The sequence below is a fragment of the Equus przewalskii genome, chromosome 3, assembly GCF_037783145.1.
Source record: "Equus przewalskii isolate Varuska chromosome 3, EquPr2, whole genome shotgun sequence".
NCBI classification, from domain to species: domain Eukaryota; kingdom Metazoa; phylum Chordata; class Mammalia; order Perissodactyla; family Equidae; genus Equus; species Equus przewalskii.
Genome location: NC_091833.1, coordinates 11,899,780 through 11,923,200, shown reverse-complemented (window position 1 = coordinate 11,923,200; position 23,421 = coordinate 11,899,780). Strand labels below are relative to the sequence as shown.

Sequence of the window (23,421 nt, the reverse complement as noted above, 5' to 3'; positions counted from 1 at the left end):
GACAGCATGCCTGCTGATCAGTGGTGTAGGTCCACACCTGGGAACTGAACGCAGGTCGCCAACGTGGAACATGTCAAACTTAACCACTAGGCCTTGGAGCTGACTCCAACACGCACATTTTTAATATGTTCATGTGTTTATATACACATAAGAAAATTTCTCATTTATTGAATAATTCAAGATGAGCTCATTAATAATATTTGTTTATGTTTTCCTAGCTTCTGTATGTCAAGTAATTTTAGACTGTACCCTGGACAATTTGATTCCACCTGAAATCCTCTGGACAGTGTTGATTTTGTTTTGCTGTAATTTTAGCAGGCAATAAACTCAGATTCACACAGCAACTTCTGACCCACCTTCTGTGGGCTGCAGCCCCAAACTGTTTTAGTTTTCAAAGACTTTGCATTACTATTCTGGTCAGCTTCACATATTCACCTCCCGGGGGCCAGTCTGGAACATGAGCGGTGATCTATTTCAAAGTTCGCTTCATAAAGCCTTTGCTATTTTGAATCCAGTCAGTTTCACACATGCACAGCTTGGAGGTGAGCCTAAGACTTTGTATACAAGTTCAAACAATTTATTCCTCTAGGTCTAGTCTCTTCCTAATCTCCCACACACATGAGGGTTCCCTGGGCTTTTTGTTTCTCCTGGGGATCTTGCTAAAAATGAGGTCTCTAGTCTCCCTGCCTTGTTGCCTCTTCCCATGATTGGGTCTGCATTGGGGAAAGTGGCAAGAGAAAACAGCCTGTGGGAACACTGTCACCACCTCCCCACTGCTCTGCCACACCGCTGTCAACACATGGGTGCAGTTTTACAACTGATGCTTGACTTGGGTAACGCCAGGAGAATCAAAAGACAGGGGGCCCCCTCCTTAGTCCTCTGGCTATGTTTCATCTGAGAGAGATATGATCTGGTGCACCTATTTGTGGTTTGTGCTGCCTTAGAGTCTAAGTCAGAAAATATGGGAGGGAAAAAATAGCTAACTCACCACCTTGCAAGTCATTATTTGGGTTTTGATTCTCCTATCTTGTCCACTTGCTCTCATTTAATTTTCACGATCCTTCAGTGTCTTTATATTTTCTTTTTGTTGCAATCAGGGGAAGAGATAGGATGAGTTTCCTTATCCCCTCTTAACTGTATTCAGCCCCCTTTTTAAAATAGTGTTTACTTTTTTCACTCCGTAGTGTCCTATTATTTCCTTTGGTTAGAACTTAGAGAATCTAGAACTTCTTTGGTAATGAATTGCTGGTTTGTTTTTATCCATATATTGTTAGTTGGAACTAATATTGTTTGGAAAAAAACAAAAGCCAAGAGATGCCCTCTCCCCCACACAATATCTGGAGATAAACAAGAGACTTTATTTTTCCCATATTTTATGCCATACTGAATTGGTCTCTGAAGGATATTTGAAGTTCTTTGATCTCTGGAACATCTCCAATAATCCCCTCCCCTTCGACTTCCTGGATAAGAATCATACTATTCTTCATATTGTGAGCTCTCTTCTAATCTCCCCACATCTGACTGAAGCAAGTCCTTATTCTCGGCAGGAAGAGGAAGATTGGAATTTTCATCTTCAGAGTGGATATCTATAACATAAACACTTCTTATTGAGAGTATTGATAACCTCCTCTAAAAGAACTAGGAAATAGACAAAATAATAGAAAAAGACTGATGCTTCTAATGTTTACAAAGACACCCTTTCCGATTGGGATAATCATTCTAAGTTTGTATGCTTTCTGTTTTTCTATATTGCTGATATTTTGGGATATCACACACACACACAGAGGCACGAATTAGTTATCTGGCAATTTGCCAAAAGTTACTTGGGTGCGAGATATTTCAACTATGTGTCTATTTGTGTAAATATTTCTGTTGTTATTGCTGTTGGGAGTGTTATGAACAAAACTGAGACCATTTTCTTACGGTTCCACTCAGGATTCTGAGAAACTGCTGTACGTCTCTTCAAAAGGTCCCCCACGTCAGGTGAGCAGCACAGTTGTCTAAACACTGCTGCCTAGAGCTGTGCTTATCAGTGGCCCTAGAATCTGTATATTTGAAAGAAGATTAAAAATAAAGCTCCCAGGCGATCTGGTGGTCCATAAATTTGGAAACTTCTGGCTTAGAAATATTGACAATATCAATTGAAAGATGAAGCAATAGGGTGCAGTGAGTGTTAGTAATACGAGAGCTGTGGTTACAATTGAGATTATCTCTGATGGACAGTAAAGCATAATTGCATCTTTAATTTCATTAGCCTTTAACTGAAAGTTTGCATTTCCTTTGAATATGAATTTAAACAGAAAATATTGATATTGAACATGTTGATGTACAAATTTTCTATCCCCATAATTCTTCTTGGTTCCTAAGAAAGTAGAGAAAGAAAACTTCTATTAACTGGGAACTAAGCCTAAATTATAGTTTCATGTGATGGGTTACTAAAAAATTGCAGCATTTGCAAGAGTTGGGAATTTTATTTGGAAATTAAGATTTCATGTATACAGCTCAAATGTTACCATTTAATGGGAAATTCTCAGTTACTCTACTTAATATTTATGAATAGCTATAAATATTGAAATATCTTTGTTTAGACCCATAGTTTTTGAAAATAGCCATTAAGTTGTTTTGATATTCTTTAAGTACCTAATTCACAGTATAAACTATGGGTGATGCATTAGGCATACCAACCACATAATACAATGAAATCCTGTTTTGATTCTTAAATATGCATTTATCATTTGGCTTTTTTGCCATTACTTGTCAACTTCCCACTTTTTAGCAATAATCTATGAGAAAATTGAAGCAAACTAATTATAAAGAAGAAAAATAACTGATTTTCAGATTTATTAATATCAGGATAGTGTATGAGTACACGTATGAGACAGTTGCTCCCATATTTAAGAAAAGTAGACAACTTTACTAAGCAGTATTCTTTGGAGTCAAAGGTATCCACTTGAGGCGACCACATTAACAGACTAACTGATCATTGCTAAATATTCATATGGACTTATGATTTCATCTGCATATCTTAAAAGAAGAAAATTTTAGAATGCTGAAACTGTAGAGAAATAGTTTTACTCATTTTTTTCCTTGAAAAGCTGTAGTGCAATTAATATGGAAAGAGGGTTTTTTTCCTACTAAGAAGTGGAGGGCTGATGAAAAATTTTAAATTTGGGGGCAAAGAAAACAATCACATTTTTACATATGTTTAATAAAATGTAAAGAACTAGTACACTGAAGAAATTAAATTTAAGTACTTAAGCACAAACAAAATAAAAAGTATTGTTAAACAGTCTAATGCTTTTAGACAAATTCCTGCCAGATTATTCATGAACATGGCCTTGAGTAAATAGTCTCCCTGTAATTGTTTATTTGGCTGAGCAATAAAAGCTACGTCTCCTGCACAGTTGTACTTCAACTCCCAGGCAATTAATGTGTCTTGCTATAGAAATATAATATGCAATATATTACCCTAAGAAAATTTGTTGTATAATATGTAACAAATTTATACAATGTTAGAAACATGAGCTCCCCCTAGATCTCACTGAATTATTCTTTTATTTTGCTTTAAGGGGTTTTGCATTTTATCTATGGAACCAGCAGACTCTGTTGCCTTGTCTCTTTGATAAAATATACTCAATAAAGGGTGCTGGGTCTATAATACCTCTGATTTGGCCCACAGAGTTAAAGGGGGAGAATAAAAGGCCATTTTAAGGATGGAAAGAAAAGGAAAATACGTTTTAAGAAGAATCATTTATTTCTCTTTTATCTTTGTAAACGGCAGAATTATATATTGCTTCCACAGAAGTGAACACATTTGGAGATGCTTATGTGTCTGTGTAGAGATGCTGTCAGTTCTCCAGATCAGGTTTTAACAGCAAACTGAGCCATGTAAATTGAGCCACATGAATCCTGAGTCTCTGAGGGCTTCAAGGTTCAAGATGGAACTGAATCGACCTCATTATAAGAAGAGGACGTTTATAGTTGTTTATGTGTGAAATGAACCTTCTTTCATTATTGTGGGACTTAAGCAAAAAGGCAAATCATGGTTTCCACATGCTCTCAGTCCTTACCATTCCCCCAAGTGTGGAGAGACAAGTAGATCAGACGGGTTCTATTACTAGCCGAGGCAGTAATGAAGGAGCGCAATCTGCATCACAGTAACTTCTTTCTTTTTTTTTTACATAATTTTATTATAAAATTTTTCACAAAAAAACAAAATGCAACAATCTACAAAACTCAAAATTTACTATTGATGCTAATTTCTACGAGTTTCCTGTCTACTGTACACAAGTCAAGAAATTAAAGAAACTATTAAATATTTAGAAACATTCCACATCAGAATCTTTAAAACTTAACTACATAGTAGCCCCTCAAAAAGCTACAATCTGAACTTTTGAAAAAGTATCTTCTCTAGAAAGAATCTTATCCGCTACACAGAAATCTGTACAGTTTTTATATCGAAGCTAATATTGAGCTGCACTCCAATACGTTTATTGATATGAAGGAAATTTGCCAGCCTTGAAGAAATCGTATAGTCTTTCATAATTGTATTTCTGGGAATTACAGGACACATGGAATGTATTCAGTTTATATATGCTAAAGAGGACATGGTAAAATATTCTCGTTAGAAAAGAAAAATTAACTGCTATATGTAACTATTATACATATACATAAAACTTACTCTGCTTCTTTCTTCATTCATTTATGAATTTTCTACCATTCCTTATTAGCTTCACTACTTGAAGATTACAGGCCTTGCAAGAATCACCAAGTTGTCATTTTCCATGACAATCTGCCTCACCTAGCACCTAACTGTCTCTCCTGGGTAGGGCATATTTTCTTCTTTTCAAAGATATTTATATAAGTCACATGGGAACATCAAACTCACTCACTTCTCTTTTATTTAATATTCAAGGCTAAGTGAAATGTATCTTAAACTCCTTTTTAATGCCTTCGTTTTATGCAGTCATCTCTATGTGATTTAGCTATATGTCTTTCTAGAACAACATTGCAAGGGCAATATTTTTTAAAGTCTGAGTACACCTAAGAGAAAAGTATGCATCAGTTCTTAACTTAAAGATTTGTGACATATTTAATTTATGAAAACATTTTAGGTGGCATTGAAAAGCTCCACGTCCCCAAAGAATCACTATTGTTTCCAGCATAGACTGTTGCTTTAATATTGACTAATTAAGTTAATAGTGCTCATTATGTCATTGAACCATGAAATTATAAATCTCTTTCCTTCCCTTCTCCTCTTTGACCAGAATAGTTGAATAGCCTGACAATTTTACAAATCCTACCAGCAATACTCAGACTGCATTGTATCTTAATTGAATTAATTCAATAAGTAAAATATAATTCTACTCAATGACATTTTTCATCAACTCTTCAAACTCTTCAGTATGTTTAAACAATTGATTTTTTGACAGAATGTAATCTGGTATTAACAATTTTTTGGTATTGATGGTCCGTAGCTCTGAATAACCATTTACTTTGCTGTTGAAGTATTTCAAAGCTTCTTTTAATTACTTCAGTATCGTTCCTAACAATATGTAAATTTTCCCACCGCTCCCTTCTCTCTAAGATTTCACCCTTGAGGACTTTATCCAATAATATATTTTCTTCTACCATTATGGAGATGACTCCTCATCCCCATCTCCAGTCCTTGGCTAGATATTTCTAGCTCCAGTTCTCTTCTAGTTATTTTTAACTGTATGACCCATCAGAAGATCAAATTCAACATATCCAAAAAAGAATTTATTTTCCCACAAATACTGTTTTCCTCCTGTCTTCATAAGACTAATTACCCAAGTGTGAAATCTTGGTGTAGTCATTGATTCTTTTCTCTTTTGCGGTTGTCTCCCTCTATCATTCCATCTATGGTACCACACACATACACACACTCAGCATTTGACAAAATCTTTTGATTTCTCCTTTATAGATTCATTGCAGAGTCAGCCCCAGCAGCCTACTGGTTAATTCTGGCATGCTCCATTTCAGCTGCCCAGGTTCATTTCCCAAGGATGGACCTACTCCACTGTCTGTCAGTGGCCCTGCTGTGGCGGTAGATCACATACAAAAAAAGAGGAAGATTGGCACAGATGTTAGCTCAGGGCAAATCTTCATTAGCAAAGAAAAGACAAAAAATCATTGCATTTGCCCCTATTTTTTCTCTTGTCTGGTCAAATATCATAACCTCTGCTCAAGACTTTACCTCTTCTTTCCATGTAAGGTTGTGCTGGAGGTATTTTCCTGATGCAACACTCTAATCATGCCATAACCTGTGTAGAGAGTTGATGGTGGTAAGGATGATAATGGTGGTGATCAGGCTCATATTGGAGCAAGGCAGAAACTCAGAATCTTTCACGATTTGATACCAATCAATTATTCTAAGTTCATCTGTTATAGTTAACAAACTATAGCAAAAGTTATAGCAAAAACAGGAGGGACCCCCTCCCAAAGTTAGTTTTGGATGTTAACACTGATGACCACACACACACACACACACACACACACACACATACACACACACTCCAAATGTGTAGCACACAATTTATTACTTATGTAATTGAAAAGGGGAGAACAGAGCAGGCCTCTTAAGCAGGTCCAAAGTGACTTGAGATAACAACGAAAGGAGATGGACTCTGAGTTTTTATTATGATTAGGGGTTGGGGCCACTGTAAGAGTTCCATCTGGAGGCAGGGACTCATCTGGCATGAATCTCCTGCCAGCGTCAAAGAAGGGAGCACTGGGGCATTCTCATCAGCTTGTCCAGATGTGGGAGCAAGAGGAAGGGGGAAGGATGAGGCTTAATAGCTATCAGCCAGCAAACATCAAAAACTAGAGTCAGACTCCTCATTATAGCATCACCTTATATTGTCAAAATTCTATTCTGTTCTTAGCTCAAGTCAGATCATCAGTTGGCAGCATTTCTGTACCCTACCAACTTTCCTAAAACCACGTCCACAAACAACAGAATAGCATCAATAAAATATAATTTGATGGATATTAATTTCTCATTTTTTATTTAATTATTGAAACACTGAGAAATTGTGACCTGATCTTACTGTGTCCTACATTGTGAAAGCATTAAAAGGAAAATTCTTATGTGATCTGTCATTCTATTTTTTCCAGAAATTTCAAATATTGTACCAAATGATCTTTTCTCATTATTTGGGAAAGTTCTCTCAGTAGATACCCAGAAATATCTAATTCCAAGATATTAAATCACTTAAAAATGATTTTGCTAAAAAATCTTTATAATTGATCAGGTTTCCTTCTTTGCATTGGACGCAAGACAGAGCTAAATTTTGGATTTTACTGCTGTACACATTTATGAATAAAATGTACCCCAAGGATAATGTTTCTTTTTCTTTAAAATTTTTTCTTTGGCCAATTTATTTCACTGATTTATACTATTTGATGCATCTCTCTGAATCTGTCTCTTTGTTCTTTTTATGGATGAAGGCATTTGTAAGGAAGGTCATGTCTTTTAATCCATATCATTTTTGGTGGTTTTAACAAGATATCCCATACATAATCAGCAATAGAGGAAACTAAGGGGTTGACACCGCACTATCTGAAAGCTGAATGAGAAATGTATTTAACCTAAAGTCTGTGTATAAAACTAAATTGCAGTGTTGTAAACTATATAGATTTATAAACTGTACAGTCATGCATTGTTTAATGACTCGACTCATCCTGAGAAAAGCAGTGCTACGTGATTTCATTGTTGTGTGGACATTATACAGTGTACTTACACAAACCTAGGTAGTACAGGCTACTACCCACCTAGGCCATCTGGTACTAATCTTATGGGACCATCGTCATATATTTGGTCCAGTGTTGACCAAAGAAGTCATTATGTGGCACGTGACTGCTTTATATAATGTACATGCCACTCAATGAGGGGTCAGAAAACTAAGGCTTGTGGGCCAAGTTGTGCCAAACCAAGTGTTTTTGTAAATGAAGTTTTATCATATCATCTATTGCTGTTTTCCTTCTAAAAGGCAGAGTTGAGTGGTTGTAGCAGAGACCATATGGCCCGCAAGGACTGCAATATTTGCTCTCTGGCTTTTGAGGATGAAGCTTGCCAAACATTTACAGAAAAATTGTTGGATACTTATTTAATTCTAAAGTCCAATCCAAAGAAACAACTCAGCTTAAAGGATGAGCCATTATGTAAGAAGAATTGAAGAGAACTTAAACACATGTGTTTCACGTGTATCCCCAGACGTAAAATCTTGATTAAAGAGTTCCGTTCTTCCAAGCCAGTCTGGATATTTGAAGTAGACCACAGTAAAGACACAAAGTCAGCTTAGAGATTCAGGAATCACGGCGTTCTAACTTTGATGACTTCTTAGATAGCATGAAATGGTTGCCTCCATCACAAGAGATTTGCAATTGTTTATGTAAATCTGGTACATTGCAGAGTATCTTTCTCTTTGAAGAGACCTCTACACTATTAAAAAGAAAGAAAAAACAAAACAAAGAAACAAAGCTATTATGATCCTTCCACAAAACTACTATAAAATATTAAGGAAATGGGGTTATGCTTGAAATCAGTTCTGAAATAAGTCTCTAGATGACATGCAAGATATGATATTAACAAAAAATTTCATCTATGGTCAAATCTCAAGAGCTTTTATTACATAAGTATAATAAACAGACTTTAGATTGAGGATACTAGATCCTATGCATTAAGATGCATAAAATGTCAGATATTTTTACTAACGCAAAAGAAAAGCAATATGAAACTAAATAACCATAAAATCATATTTAAAAGTTCTTTAATGGCTTCTCGCAGAACTTCGTTTTCTAATATTATTTACCCTATTAAGTCTTAAGTTCTTGAATTCTAAATTGTTCTATCAGACGGATTTTCAAAAACTGAACATGTTTAATTCCATTGGCTACTGAAATTTAAACTATAGGTCCATGGGTAGAGGAGAAATAATGTTTCTCAAGAGTACCCGGTCAAAATTTGTGCATCACTGACCAATGCCATTCCAAACACAAAATCATCTAGAGAATTCATCTAGTTAACTGAATGCAAAATCACCAAATCTACCCAAGTGAAAGATATGCAATCGCTATCCAAAAATCCATTTCATTGACTTCAAATGTCTTAGAGATACATCCCTTAATTTTCTTCATCTCTACTGTCATCTATTCTAATTAAACCATTATCTCTCAACTGATTAACTGCAAATAGATTTCTAATGGGATGTTCTGCCACCAGGCCAGGTCCTTCTCCCTTCATCAGAGAGGCCACAACTTGTGGCGTTCTTAGGGTCAGTCATCCAAAGTGAACTGTTTGTCATGTAAATTTCATATTAAAAAATTTCTGATGGCTTAGTTGTTGCTCATATACTAAAATCCATTCTTCTTCACAGGACATTTAAAGCAAACTTTGCCTTCAACTCTCTGTTCAGTGAAGATGAATGTAGACATTCATATATCTCAATGTATTACACAAGTCTCTGAAAAAAATGGCTCTAACATAGATAAGTATACTTTCATTATATATATATATGAATTGAAGTAATACAGAAAATCATTTATTCAATGACATTAAATTCCATATGAAAGACATTTTCTTTCAATATTTTTAAGAAAAATATATCACCATAATTTTTAAGCATTGATATATTTCTCCTTTCAATGAAACCCCATCACCTTTTAAATATGGCATAAAAACATTAATTTCTCACTATAATTGCTGATTCAACAATTCTGTAGAGAATTCATTTGTCTGAGGGAGGATTAAGAGAGGTAGAAGGGCAAAATTGTGACTAAAAGCCTTTTTTATTTGTAACTGCTATGCAATTTGAGTGTCAACATTTTGGATGTATTGTTTTAATAATTAATAGACTATTTTTTAGCACAGTGTTAGATTTACAGAATAATTAAATGGATAATACTAAGAGTTCCACCTATCCAACCCCAGACGCACTCTCCACTCCTACACACAGGTTCCCCTCATAGTAGCATCTTGCATTAGTGCGGTATACTTGTTACAATTAATGAACCAATATTGATACATTCTTCTTCTTATTATAGTCTGTTATTTATGTTAAGATTCACTTTTTGTGTTGTGCGTTTCTAAGGATTTTAACAAATGACATGTATTCACCATTAAGATTTTTTTAAAGAACTTCAATTTTAGAGCAGTTTTAGGTTCAAGGACCATTAAAATTTTGTACAGAATCGTTTTCACTAGCTTAAAAGTCCTCTGTGCTCCACCTATTCACCCCTTCCCCACCCCTGAATCCTTGGCAACCACTGAGCTCTGTACTCTCTCTATAGTTTTGCCTTTTTCAGAATGTCATCTAGTTGTAATAATATCATATGCAGCCTTTTCAGCCTGGCTTTTTTCACCAAGAAATATGCATTATTAAGTTTCCTGCATGTCTTTTCATGGCTTGATTGCTCTTTTCTTTCAAGAGCTGAATAATATTCCATTGTCTGAACATACCAGTTTGCCTATTTATCGACTTTTTGAAGAGCATCTTGGTAGCTTCCAGCTTTGAGCAATTATAAATAAAACTACCATAAACATTCATATGTAAGGTTTTGTGTGGACATAAGTTTTCAATTCATTTGGCTAAATGACAAGGAGCGCAATTGTTGGATTGGACTGTAGGGTAAGAGTATGTTTAGTTTTATAATAAACTGCCAAAGTGTCACTAGAATGGCTGTCATTGCACATTCCAACCAGCAATGAATCAGAGTTTATCCTCTTACTTTTAACCCCTCTGTGTCTTTACATTTAAAGTGAGTATTTTGCAGACAATGAATACTTGGGTGCTGTTTTCTATCTACTCTGACAGTCCCTGTCTTTTAATTGGTGTATTTAGACTATTCACATTTAAAGTAATTATTAGTAGAGTTGCATTAGTATCTGTCATGTTTGTAAGTGTTCTCTATTCATTGCACGTCTTTTCTTCTTTTTTAAATCTTCCCCCTTTTTTTGATTTCTCTGGTTTTAAATGAGCCTTTTATTTGATTCCAATTTTTTCTCCTCTCTTAGCATATGAATTATACCTTTTAAAACAGCAGTTGCCCTTGTGTTCGTAATATATGTTTAAAGCTAATCAAAGTCTACTTTCATATAGCACTCTACCACTTAACAGGTAGTGTAGATAACGTATAAAAGAGTATTCTCAATTCTTCCCTCCCATCCCTTATAACACTGTTGCCATTAATTTTGTTTATCCCTATCCTCAATACATTGTTACTGTTTCTACTTTGAATAGCAGTTATTTATTGCATCATATAGGAATAAGAAGTGTAGAGATTTTATTTTACCTTCATTCATTCCATTTCTGACACTCTTCCTTTTTTTATATAGATACGAGTTTCCAATTTCTCAGAATTTCCTTCTCTCTGAAGAACTCCTTTTAATATTTCTAGCAAGAAAGTTCTCTACTTGTGACAAATTGCTCCAGTTTGTATTTGTGTATGACAGTCTTTATTTCTCCTTCACTTTTGAAGGACAATTTCACTAGATACAAAATTATGGATTTTATTTCTCCACTTCTGAAAGATAATCTTACTGGATATGAAGTTGGTGTTTTGGCGTTTTTTCAGTCTTTAATGTTTCACTCCATTCTCTTCTTACATGCATGGTTTCTAATGAGAAATCTGATATGATTCTTTTTCTTGTTCCTCTAGACGAGGTATTTCCTCCACTGGCTTCTTTCCAGACTTTCTTTTTGTCTTTGGTTTTCTTTAGTTTTAATATGATATGCCTACAGGTAGATTTTTTTCTTATTTCTACTGCTTGGTGTTCTGTGAAATTCCGGGATTTGTGGTTTGGTTTCTCTCATTGATTATGTAAAATCTTCAGCCATTATTACTTCAAACATTTCTTCTGATCCATTCTTTCTTGACTTTCTGATATTCCTATTATGCACGCCTTACACCTTTTAAATTGTCCCATGATTCTTGGATACACTGCCCTTTATCTTTTCTTTCTTTTTTTTTTTTCTATTATGCTTTTCAGTTTGGGAAGTTTTATTGTATTTAGCATTTCCTTTGTAAATATTTTCTATTTTGATATTTTCTTATGGTTTCAATATCTTTGGTTACATTACCCATCATTTCTTATATATTGTTGACATTTTTCGTTAGATATCTTGGCATATTAATCATAGTTATTTTAAGTTCCTCGTCTAGTAATTCCAAAAATCTCTCCCATATCTGAATATGATTCTGATGCCTTCTTCAGATTGGGGTTTTACTTGCATTTATCTCAGCATGCCTTATAATTCGTTCTGTTGTTGTTGAAAGCTGTACATGGTATATCCAATAAAAGGAAATTAAGTAGATAGGCCTGTAGTGTGAGGGTTTATATTTATCTGGCTAGGAGTTAGGCTGTGTTTACTGTTTAATGTACCTATAGATGTCAGAAGTTGGAATTTCCTCTGGTTTCCTGTTGTCTTTGGGTTTCCCTAGAAACTCCTTCTTAAGTAGAGTCCTACACTTGCAGTTCTTTTAGCTGTTACTCACTCTTGTTATATAGGAGCCCTGTTCATGAGTGGTAAGGTTTGGGGAAGGAAGAGGGTTCTACAGTCCAGTAATTAGGTCTCAGTCTTTTAGTGGTCCTGTGTTTACGTGATAGGACCTTCACAAGAGCTTCTCAGCTTATTTTTCTTCTTAGATGAGACAAGAAGGCTATAGGGGCTAGAGTTGGGTCATTTTGCTTCCACAACTCAGATAAGGCCCTGCTGGTGTCCTTTCCCTTGCTAGACAAGACTTTGTTTTAGAGAAAGCTCTGGAAATATTTCAAAACGGTGGCTTTTCCCTTGGGAATACTTCAAAATGGTTACTTTTCCTTTGGGGTATAACAAAATGGTTACTTTTACCCTCCCCCTGGCCACACTTGAGGAGATTTTTTCTACAATTTTCATCATAAGAACCTGATGAATCTTCTGGAGGTAAAACCCATGAAAGTGTGGTGGCCTCCTTTAGGCTGACCCCCAGGAGTTTTTAACTTTCAAGCTAGTCTGCACTCAACCTCTAGCAACACCATTTAAGTGTTCCTACCAGGTACTGGCTCTGGTGACTTCTACTTCAGGTAAGCTGATATGTATTCTCTGTATTAGCCTGGTCTCTCTAGTTTTTTGGGGTGATGACTTGTTATGTGACCTCAGTTTTTTGATGGATCTGAGAAAAGTCATTGGTTTTCAGTTTATTCAGCTTTTTTTCTTGTTGTGAAGGTAGGAATAATGACTTCCAAGCTCTTTCCATATTGGAAGAATGTTTGAATTCCATATATATATTTTGTTTGTTTGTTTCTTCCATGACTTACCTAGATTCGTTCATTTACTCATTCATTATTTTATTGATCTGTAGTCAACAAATCAATCAAGTAAACAAACAAGAAAAAATTATAAGTTGTTATCATAGGCCAAAATTTTTTTGGGGGGGAAATGCTACAGAAATGAAGGATAAATAAACCATTTAAATACAGTGCATTTGTCTCCCTTGCAGACTAGCTTCTTGAGGGCAGACACTATGATAAGTTCATGGGACAGGTATATTCCTGGTCCCTTGGAAGCAAGTAACATGCACATAACTCAATTCTAAGTGACAAGAAGTGTCTTCCTGGAATAAGAACGTCTAACGTGAGTTTTAAGGTGCAAGGAGTTAGTCAAGTCAAAGAGGGACAGAATGGTTTATAGTCATGAAAAAGGCTAGGAGACCCAGGCAAAATTGGTGGAAAAGATATGGAGGATAATGTAGCCTAATCTTTTTCCCCAGTAGCATTGATTAACAATCACTATTCCCTAAATACATAAATAAACATGTTTACTATACATGTGGAAGGAAATTACAACCCTTCCAGGCATCTATTCAAATAAGCATGATCTTTGTGTTCCAAATTCCCTCAATAATAATTAAAAGCTTGTATCCTACCACCAATAATTTAATTCACAATAGGCTTCCAAAAATGCAATCAGGTCCACGTTAATTAACAAGAGATCATCAACAGTCAAAGATTCATGGTCTTGCTTTCTGATCAGCCACATGCAAAATATTTTTGAGAAAAAAAGTCAACCAACAAATCAGGGAAATAGTATATCTCGAAAAACAGCATCATCTTTTACTTCCTAACTTCAGCTTTTCTCTCAGAAGTGTATATTACAACATTGTAGAGTTTTACAATGCAAATCCACAGCAACTCTACAAGGTCCTTCTCGTGTAAATGTCTTTGGATGCATAATCAAGCAAAGAGAATCAAAAATATGCCCTGTTTGTTACAGAGAGCAGGGAAGAAGTGTTTGTTCAGATAGATTCTGGGTACCATCTGGGAGACAAGTGCCTGGTTTTGCAACAGATTGCATAATTTTCCTGTAGAATCTGGAGAAAAGCCCTAACTGCTTTAATAGACTGTTGATTTTACATGCCTTTAATCTTCATTTCGGTTTATCTTAAAGGCAATCCATATGGTTGAATGGCAGAAGTAGTCATTAGCTTAACACAGTGTTCAGGCTTCCATCTTTCTGTGGGAGACATGCAATATTTCACCGTATAGAGAGTTAGTTTTCATTGCACATGGCAATTAATCTTTTTACTAGCCAAGCGTCTACTGCATATGTAAGCCATTTGATTGATTAGATTAGAAATTTAATGTTACAGTTCATACATTAGTAATATTTCAATATAAAACGTACCAAGGACTCCACTATCAATAATATGAATGGATCCAGAGCAGCACAAATTAGCACCTGGAATGGGAAGGATGACCTTGGTGGGAAGGAAATAGTTCATCCACAACAGAGAAATCCTAGAGCAAAGTTCATCTTATTAGCAGTTCCATGTGGAACTTGTGGCTGGAGGGTACATGCATTCCTAACAGGCAACAGAGTGCACATAAAAGCAGATAGCAGGACACAACTCGCAAATAGAAGAGACAGTCAGGCTACTCTTTTATGCACCTGTCTCTCCACACCTTTCTTGGAAGATGTAGAAAGGAAAGCACTTTGGTATCGTGTGGTAAAAGATACAATTAAAAATCAAAACACATTAGCAGAATTAGATATTTAAATGGAAAGTATTGCTCATAATTATATCCTGGTGATAGTTTCTGAAGTGGAACAAAAGTAGGACACCTTTTTTCACTGAGCTAAATTCTTTTCAGGCGTGATGCTTGCACACCTGCTAGCAAAAGTAACCTATATCTTTCTGTCTACACAGAGAGGGAGAGTTAAGTAAAAAATTCCATTTATTTATCGCGCATTATGCCAGATGCAACCCTGGAAATCTCAAATAGGCTATCAACTTTGATCTCCCGACTAGTACTCTGAAGAGTGTCAGGCTTTCATGGTACATTGGAAGCAACTTGGGATCGAAGTATGTAAGCACATTTCTAAACTCTAAAATGTTAAGTGGAAGTTGCAAGATTTCAAAAGAAGAATCCACAATCCAGACTTGTATTCATACAGTTCTCTTCTCTATCACACTATTGTTTTCCTGCAGGAGAAGAAGCATTCCAAGCAAGGCAAATATCATTCTCTCCAAATACCATGTACTCAGGTGGCCCCAAGGTTGAGCAAAATGTGCACATGGAGTAGCCTAATTAAAGGACACAGAAGTAACCACAAAACAGAAAGTAGAAAATATGAAATAGGGGATTGTGGTTGAGAAACAAAAACAAGATAAAATTGAGGTGATTATAGTAGGAGAATTTTTTTGGTAATGCTGCATTTGTAAAAATAAAGTATATTGTACATTATAATAATGGTCCCAATTCTTCAACACTTCCTGTTTTTATACCCTTTGCCTTATAACTTGGTACTATCCTCCGTCTCTGACCCCGAGTTCAGCCATTTGGCTTGCTTTGGGCCATTTGAATTTTAGCAGACATTACACAAGGGAGGATTGGAAGAGTTATTGAGCTTGTTCACTCTTTCCCTCTCAACCACGATGAAAAGGAAAGGCCCAAACTAACTTAATGATCCCAGCAAGAGGATGAGAGACGCATGGATCAGAGGTGAGTCACTCCAATCATTCCAGTCAAGCCCATCCTAATCAGCTAACAGCTAGCCAACTCCAGATATCTGAGCAAAGCAAGCAAAGAACAGGAGTGCTGCCTAGCTGACCATCCCAACACCTGAGCAATCAATGCTTATTAGGCCACTGGGGTTTTGGGTGATTTGTTACACAAATCCTTGTGTAACAATAGATATCTCATATAGAACAAAATGATAAATGCCAGCATTTATTAACAGTAATTTTTATTATGGTAGTCTCCTTTGTTTATTGTATTTCTGTTATCTCTCCCTTGTTTATCTCCAGGAAATTTCTGCTTTCTGAAGATGTGTGCTGTGGCATTTGATATAGAGATATTAATAGGTGTGTGAATTGTGGTCATTAATAAATTCAGCCTGAGTCAATATTAATTGGCTTAAGCCAACCAGGACCCATACCTAGAAGTGAGGACTGTACAAAATTGCTTGACTATATAGACTATTGATAAGAAAAGGGGAATGAATACAAAAGAAATAATTAATAAATGGCTAACAGAGTCTAGTAAAGAGTTGAATGAATGAATGAATGAATATTTTAAAGTTTAGTTAATATTCCTTTCTGTCTTTTAAGAACAATTTGAGTATGATTTGCTGGATGTTGGTCATAATCACCAAAGGATAATAGACTAAGCAAGTTCTTACTTTGATGTATTAAAGAGACGTGATATGGGGGGCTGGCCCCGTGGCCGAGTGGTTAAGTTCGCGCGCTCTGCTGCAGGCGGCCCAGTGTTTCGTCGGTTCGAATCCTGGGCGTGGACATGGCACTGCTCGTCAGACCACGCTGAGGCAGCGTCCCACATGCCACAACTAGAGGAACCCACAATGAAGAATACACAACTATGTACCGGGGGGCTTTGGGGAGAAAAAGGAAAAAATAAAATCTTTAAAAAAAAAAGAGACTGATATGCAGTTAACTTCACATTTTTTATGTAAACTTTATGCTTTTTCAAGAGTACGCATTATAGCTTCAAGTCTAAAAACTGTTGGCTCTTCTACCTGAATGATGATGTGCGTTAATTTGCGTGTTTAATGTAGAAGTCAGTCTGCTGAGGAAAGCTTTTGCAGTCTATTTAAACTTGTTTTAATTTGAATCCCAAGTCATTCTTTGTGTCCATAATGTAGAATTGTTTAACAATCTGTAGCAATAAAGCAAAGATATGGGGACAGATTGTTTTCCGAAGTGCCTCTTGAATGCATACCATAGACTACCCAATGGTTACCAATATGGTTCATGTGAGTAAATGAAAAGGAATGATGGATGCAAGTCAATTAGCATATATCATTCAAAGTATCAATCTAAGAGCAGACACAGTTTCAATAAGCATCAGCCTTAAATAGTAAAATCTAATTGTTAACAGTCAAACCTTATTAATCAATTCTGTGCCTAATTATTAAATAATCTGTCAGTATCATTAATAGTCAAACAAAGAGATATATCAAAATACAGTATCAGACTGACATAATTAAATGGATTTCTGCTCAATGATAAATCACTATCTAATAGTAACAGCATAGAACTGAGATTAGTTAAATCTGGAATTGATTTGGAATCTGCATTCAGATCCCCTAACAACACAGTGTGAGAGCAAGGAAAGAGAAGAGCATTCTTCACATAGGAAACACTGTCTTCTGCTCTTCACAAAAAACACTGCTCCAAGCTGTTTGGACTGGGTGAACCAAGAAATTATTGGAGATTAAATTAAAAAGTGGCTATGTGGCCTGATTACCAAAAGCTAAAATTCATGAAGTTAAACTGATGGATGCATTTTAACAGAACCCAACTAGGGCCCAAGATTTGGAGTCTGAATCATAGACACGATAATAAAGCTAATTAAAATGAGAAGATGCTACCATCACACAGTCAGTCAGTCACAGATGGTCAGTGGTGGAAGGAGAAGTAAGTCAAGCCCATGGTATCAAGTAAATGTAAACAGATTGTCTTATGTGCCTTTTAGACAGAAAACGTGTGGAACTTATAATGGCTTGAGGTTCCTAGCAGTCCTGAAAATAAAATTAATGAAACAACAATAAGTGTGTTAGCTTATGTTTATTGTGCATTGTCCACAATACATGCCAGACTCTTCAAATTATTTTTCACATATTAACTTGTTTATTTTTTTACAATGAGTTTATAAATTGAAATGTATTATGGTCCTATTTTACAGATGAAAAATCCAAGACACAGAGAGATTAAGTAACGTGTCCAAGTTCAATTTACACCTAGTAAATCAAACAGCTGACACTAAATTCCAGGCAATTTAGCATCAGAGTCCATACTCTTAGAAGCTTATCTTATGCCCCTTAATTCAAGAAGTTCAACTTTGCAATATTTAAACTCCCTTGTGTCAACTGGGAACCCAAGACTGACTTACATTTAAAAAGTCCTTCATCCTCCATGATACTTTCACATTTGATTTCACAACAAACCTGTGGAGAAGGGAGAACACCAAGAATGACTCTGCCTAAGTGAGTTTTCCAAGGCAATGTAGCTAGTTTGTTTGTTTCTGTGTTTGTTTGTTTTCTCATGCTTTCTCATGGTTTACTTACTTATGTCTCAACTTGTTCCAGACCTATGTAAGGTTTTTCCCATAGGTCGGACCTGGTATCAGAAGGCCAAACTGCAGTCCAGACCTCATGTGAAGAGTTTAGAAGAGGGTAACTTTTAGTTCTGCTCAGAGATTGGAAATATCTATCTCCCTCTGCCCAAGTAGTTATATGACTGATTGGAAGTTATAAGCTTAATTCAGTTTGTTTTCACTTTGGCTCTTTATGAACTTTAGGTTCCATTTGTGTAAACTGAAAGGGCATACTAGAATCATCTTTAAGACACTTTAGATTCTAATATTCTAAGTGTTTATAAATACATTGCCTAATCTGCAAGTAGAAACTCAGCGCTAAATATTGAGTAAGTACTGAAAAGGTAAAACAAGTGAAGATGCTCCTTTAATATGATGTATTCATAGGCTTTTTTATACCAAATAGCCTAAGAGAGGAAACCTCTGTCAATATCACCAATGATAAAAGACTGTCAATTCTGGCTATTTTTTGTAATAAATATCACCCACCACACTTTTGTTTGATCATTCTCCTTAAATATATATTTCTTAAACCAATATCCAATATAAACTATGATATTGGCCTCTTGTCCAGAAATGTAAAAAACAAAAATAAAACGCCATTTTCAGGAGACATTGGAAATATATTCTAAATAGTAAATCAATAACAAAAATACAGATCGATAAAAGTGAAGGTGTGTACATCTAAATTCAATTAGTTGTAAAATTCAGACTCTGTGTATATTTGAGTGAGTTCTAAAAGTTATTTATGGTGATATTTGCCAATTAAAATGAAATTTGGGACGAGACCATCCCATGGTTTATCAGCATAATGCCAAAAGTAGTGGTTCTAGCTAGAAAACAGACAATCTCATGTAAGCGAGGCCCACTGACAATTTTGGTTATTTCATAATGCAAACACAGGCATAGGTTCAGATTTTAGCAAGCTGAAACAAAAGGATGCAGGATTAAGTTGCAATTTCATTTTAAAGGTCTGGAAAGAGCACTATGATCTATTGTGGAAAGACACTAATCGCTGAGGACCATAACGATTGCTGTTTGATAATTTTAATATGTAAGGGCACCTGATTAAAATTTAAGGGCATCCTAAGTATTTGTAAAGCTAAATTAACATTTATTGAGTAGCTCTTAGTGCCAGGCCCTGGGCTGGCTGCTTTGCACATGATATCCCACTTAATCCTAATGACAACTTTGGAAGTAGGCTTCATTAGATGAGAAAAGGTTTAGATCTTAGTGAAAAGAACAGAAGTTTGGAATCAGATGGACGTGGATTCAAGATTTCCGGTACTGATTTTTTGTTGAGTGACTTTCTTAAGTGAAAGGGCCATGCAAATTGGACAGATGCCTTCTCGTTTTACACATGGATAGATTTTGTGTGTGTACATGTTATTGAAAATACATAGTCTGTTATTCTACATATTCGAGTGTCTTCACATTTAACACACAGACATTATACAGTATTGCAAAAGGTCGAGAGGAAAAGTTGGAGAAAAAGTGGGAGGATGTTGATATATTAATTTAAAATCAATAAAAAGAGAGTGTTTTTTCAACTAAAATTTGGGGCATTTTAAAGACCTTATTATAAGTCTGATGGCAAAGTATCACATTGGAATTGTTCAGCAGTGAAGGGCAAGTATCACTCAATCTAGCCTAGGATAGGCTATGTGATGAAATAACCATCAACCCAAAATCTGAGAGACATAACACAGAGAGCTTTATTTGTTTTTCACAACAGGTCAATTGTAAGTTGGAAGATCTCCAGGGCAACTGTCTTCTAAGTTATGGCTCAGCATTGTACCTCCAAATCAACTCATGCTTCCATGTTAAGAAAAGCAGTGGAATGAGACAGGTGGGCATCAAGCACCAGAAATTAAATGCTTCCACCTAGAAAGCACACATATTACTCCATCCACATCATTAGACAAAAAAGCTCAGATGACTATGCCTAACTTCCAAGAGGCAGGAAACTAAAATCTTCCTATCCAGGATAGGTAGGAGAGCGGTGGGAAACCAGCTATCATCGAACAATTGTGGACTAGACATTTGCATCCTTTCTTATATATTTATATTTTTTTTAAGAAAAAATTGTCAGAGATATGCTGTCTATAGAAGCTTCCATCCTTTCACTAATATGTGGGGCAAGTTATCTAGAACTAAAATGTCCAATTTCAAAGAAAAATGTACAGAGGTTGCCCACTGGTTCATTAAGTAAGTAAAAAACGTCTGTCTGGCATTGCTTAAATTCTTAAGCCATGAGTTTCCTATACCTACAACAGTCTTCCTGAAAGTTAGAAGGTGAGCAAGCAGATTGCTGATAACTGACAGCAGCCCTCACTGAGACAACAACTGCCTGAATGTAGAATTCACTGCCAGGGATAAATGTGACATTTAAATTGCAATGCTCTTCCCCCCCTGCATTTCTGTCAGAATATGTTCAGCAAGAAAATGGAATGATTTAAAAATACTTTAAAATACACAATATTTGGTGTAACATTATAATATGGCATATCTTTCGATGAAATATTAGGTGGAGCAGGTTGCTTGATCATTATCATGAATGTCAAAAGGATGAAGTGTGATATTTAATACAATTCAGTGAATGATGACTTGATAACATCGTATTCCCTAAGAGGAAAGAAATAGGAGACCAGGAAATTCAAAGAAAAGCTCACCGTTCCCAACAATATTATATTCAAGAATAAACAGAACAGTCCATTTGAATCTAAATGTAGATGTATTTTGTCTATAACAAAAATTTCTCTTGGAGAAAAAATAAACTGAAAAATCGAGAAGATATTAATTGAAAAAATAACACAAAAACTCAGAAATATAAAATGGGAAAAAAACTTTCCCTTATATTTCTTAAACGATATGAACTTCTTAAATGTTTGAACATGGATAAAACTGTAGTTAATAATCAGAACATATATTTCAACTTAACTTCTCAGTTTCTTTATCTTAAAAATGGTCATGACAATGCAACCTTAAAAATGTATTATGAGGGTTAAGAGACATAACTATTTAATATGTCTAGCACAATTCCTGTTGTATCATGTACTCCAATATGCACCCTGGGTTTGAATCCTGGATGAGCCTCAAAATATAAATCTTAGGAATTCTGATTTAGAAATTGATTATCTAGGTATTTTTAAAAACTTAAAAGGTGATTCCATACAGGGTTTAAAAGTAGAGTAGGCACTGATAAATTTTTAAATCATGTACTTATCTAATAAATTCCCCCAAATCTGCTTGTGTGTGTATGTGATATGCATAGTGTGTATGTGCGTGCGTGTGCATAATTTCAGAGTCTTCATAAGAGCTCATCCATTGATCTTTTAGCAATCTGGGCTTCCAGGTCAAGGACCGCTGTTTTATTTTGTGAAATGATTTTGATTCTTTTTTGCTAATATTTATTGAAATAAATCATGCACTTGACTTGAAGTATTCTCCTCTATAATAGTCATAAAAAACAAATACAGAATTTTGATATAGAATAAATCAGTATTCTGTTTAGTGAGTCAGCTATGTGAATATTTCAAAAGGCAACATTTTTATTCTAGTACCTTGAAATGCATTAAATATAGTACAGGTACTATCAATTAAAGTGTCTGAAAATTAATTACAACAAGGAGCAGAATCATTCAACTAATCACAGCCAGATCTAAATAAATTAGTTCTTAATCATAGCTTTGAAAGGAGAGAAAAAGAAAGCAACGTCGAGAAAGTCAAATTGCCTTCCTTTGGGCAAAGACATAATAAAACATACGATAAGTCAAGAGTTTAACTCCAATTTTGTTGATAAGATCATCATAAAAAGTTTTAATAATATTACATATTTCCCCAAATCTAGACTTTCAATATAATTGCTCATTGTTGGATAAAGGGGCATACTTGCCAAAGGTAGTGTGAAAGCTGTAGGCAGGTGACAGTAGTCAGGAGAAAATGGAGAAATATGTGCTTTCTAGCTTCTCAAACTCATTTTTCTCTCTAGACTGGGCTGAGGTAGGGGGCTCCTGTTCCACTACTTCATATATGAGGTCTCCCCTCCTCTGCATTCTTTCTTTACAGAGAGAGATGGAAAAAAGCTATCCCAATATCATTTTCCATTTAAGAGGCCAAGGATGAAAATTTATGGCAAATTTTAGGAATCGAGACATGCTAAGAGTTTCTTTCCTTAGTTTCCACAAAAGTAAGCTTGTTGCTGCTTTTTAAAGGAAAAGTAAAACAAATTTGAAGCTAACCAGCCTAGTTCTGAATCCTGGACTTTCCACTCACTAGCTGTATGACTGCTCAAACTCCTTAACCTTTCTTAATTTCAGTTTGCTCAATAAGTGAATCAAAAATAATTGATTATATCTCATAGGGTTGTTGATATAAAGATAAGTGATATGTTCCTCATAGCACCTCAATAATATTCAATGTTATCTAATATTAATAGTTTTGCACTTTCTGGCATTTCAAGTTTCCCTTACTGAAACATTTACTCTGATAGTTGTAATTGTTAGGCATTTGCACTTAAGCTATCGCTAAAGGTGGGACAGAATTTGTTAACCATTTGCATTTGGGAACTAGGAATGCATTCCTTTGACTTGCAATACTGATATACCACTTTTTAAAAATCTATGATGCATATCTCAGGAATAACCTCAAGAATGTCATAATATAAAGGGTATGAGATTAGAGGAAGTCTCGGCAATGCATTAAAACCACTGCTCTAAGACTCTGCTCATAAAATCCAGAACATATGTCTTTATCTGTGCATTCTGACCAACATACAAAAAAATTCTATTATCAAACCATGTTCC

The 23,421-nt window shown here is 35.4% G+C and overlaps 1 long non-coding RNA gene across 2 annotated transcripts in view; it reads right to left on the bottom strand.

Moving 5' to 3' along the window:
• Window positions 1-8,114: 8,114 nt before the first annotated feature.
• Window positions 8,115-23,421, bottom strand: part of LOC139082632 (uncharacterized) — a 55,873-nt gene continuing 40,566 nt past the window's right edge. For both annotated transcript variants that reach the window (XR_011538839.1, XR_011538840.1), the window contains exons 3-4: window positions 18,413-18,467; window positions 8,115-8,464 (exon numbers count right to left, since the gene is read on the bottom strand). This is a non-coding gene — a long non-coding RNA (uncharacterized lncRNA). The remainder of the gene's footprint in view (window positions 8,465-18,412; window positions 18,468-23,421) is intronic.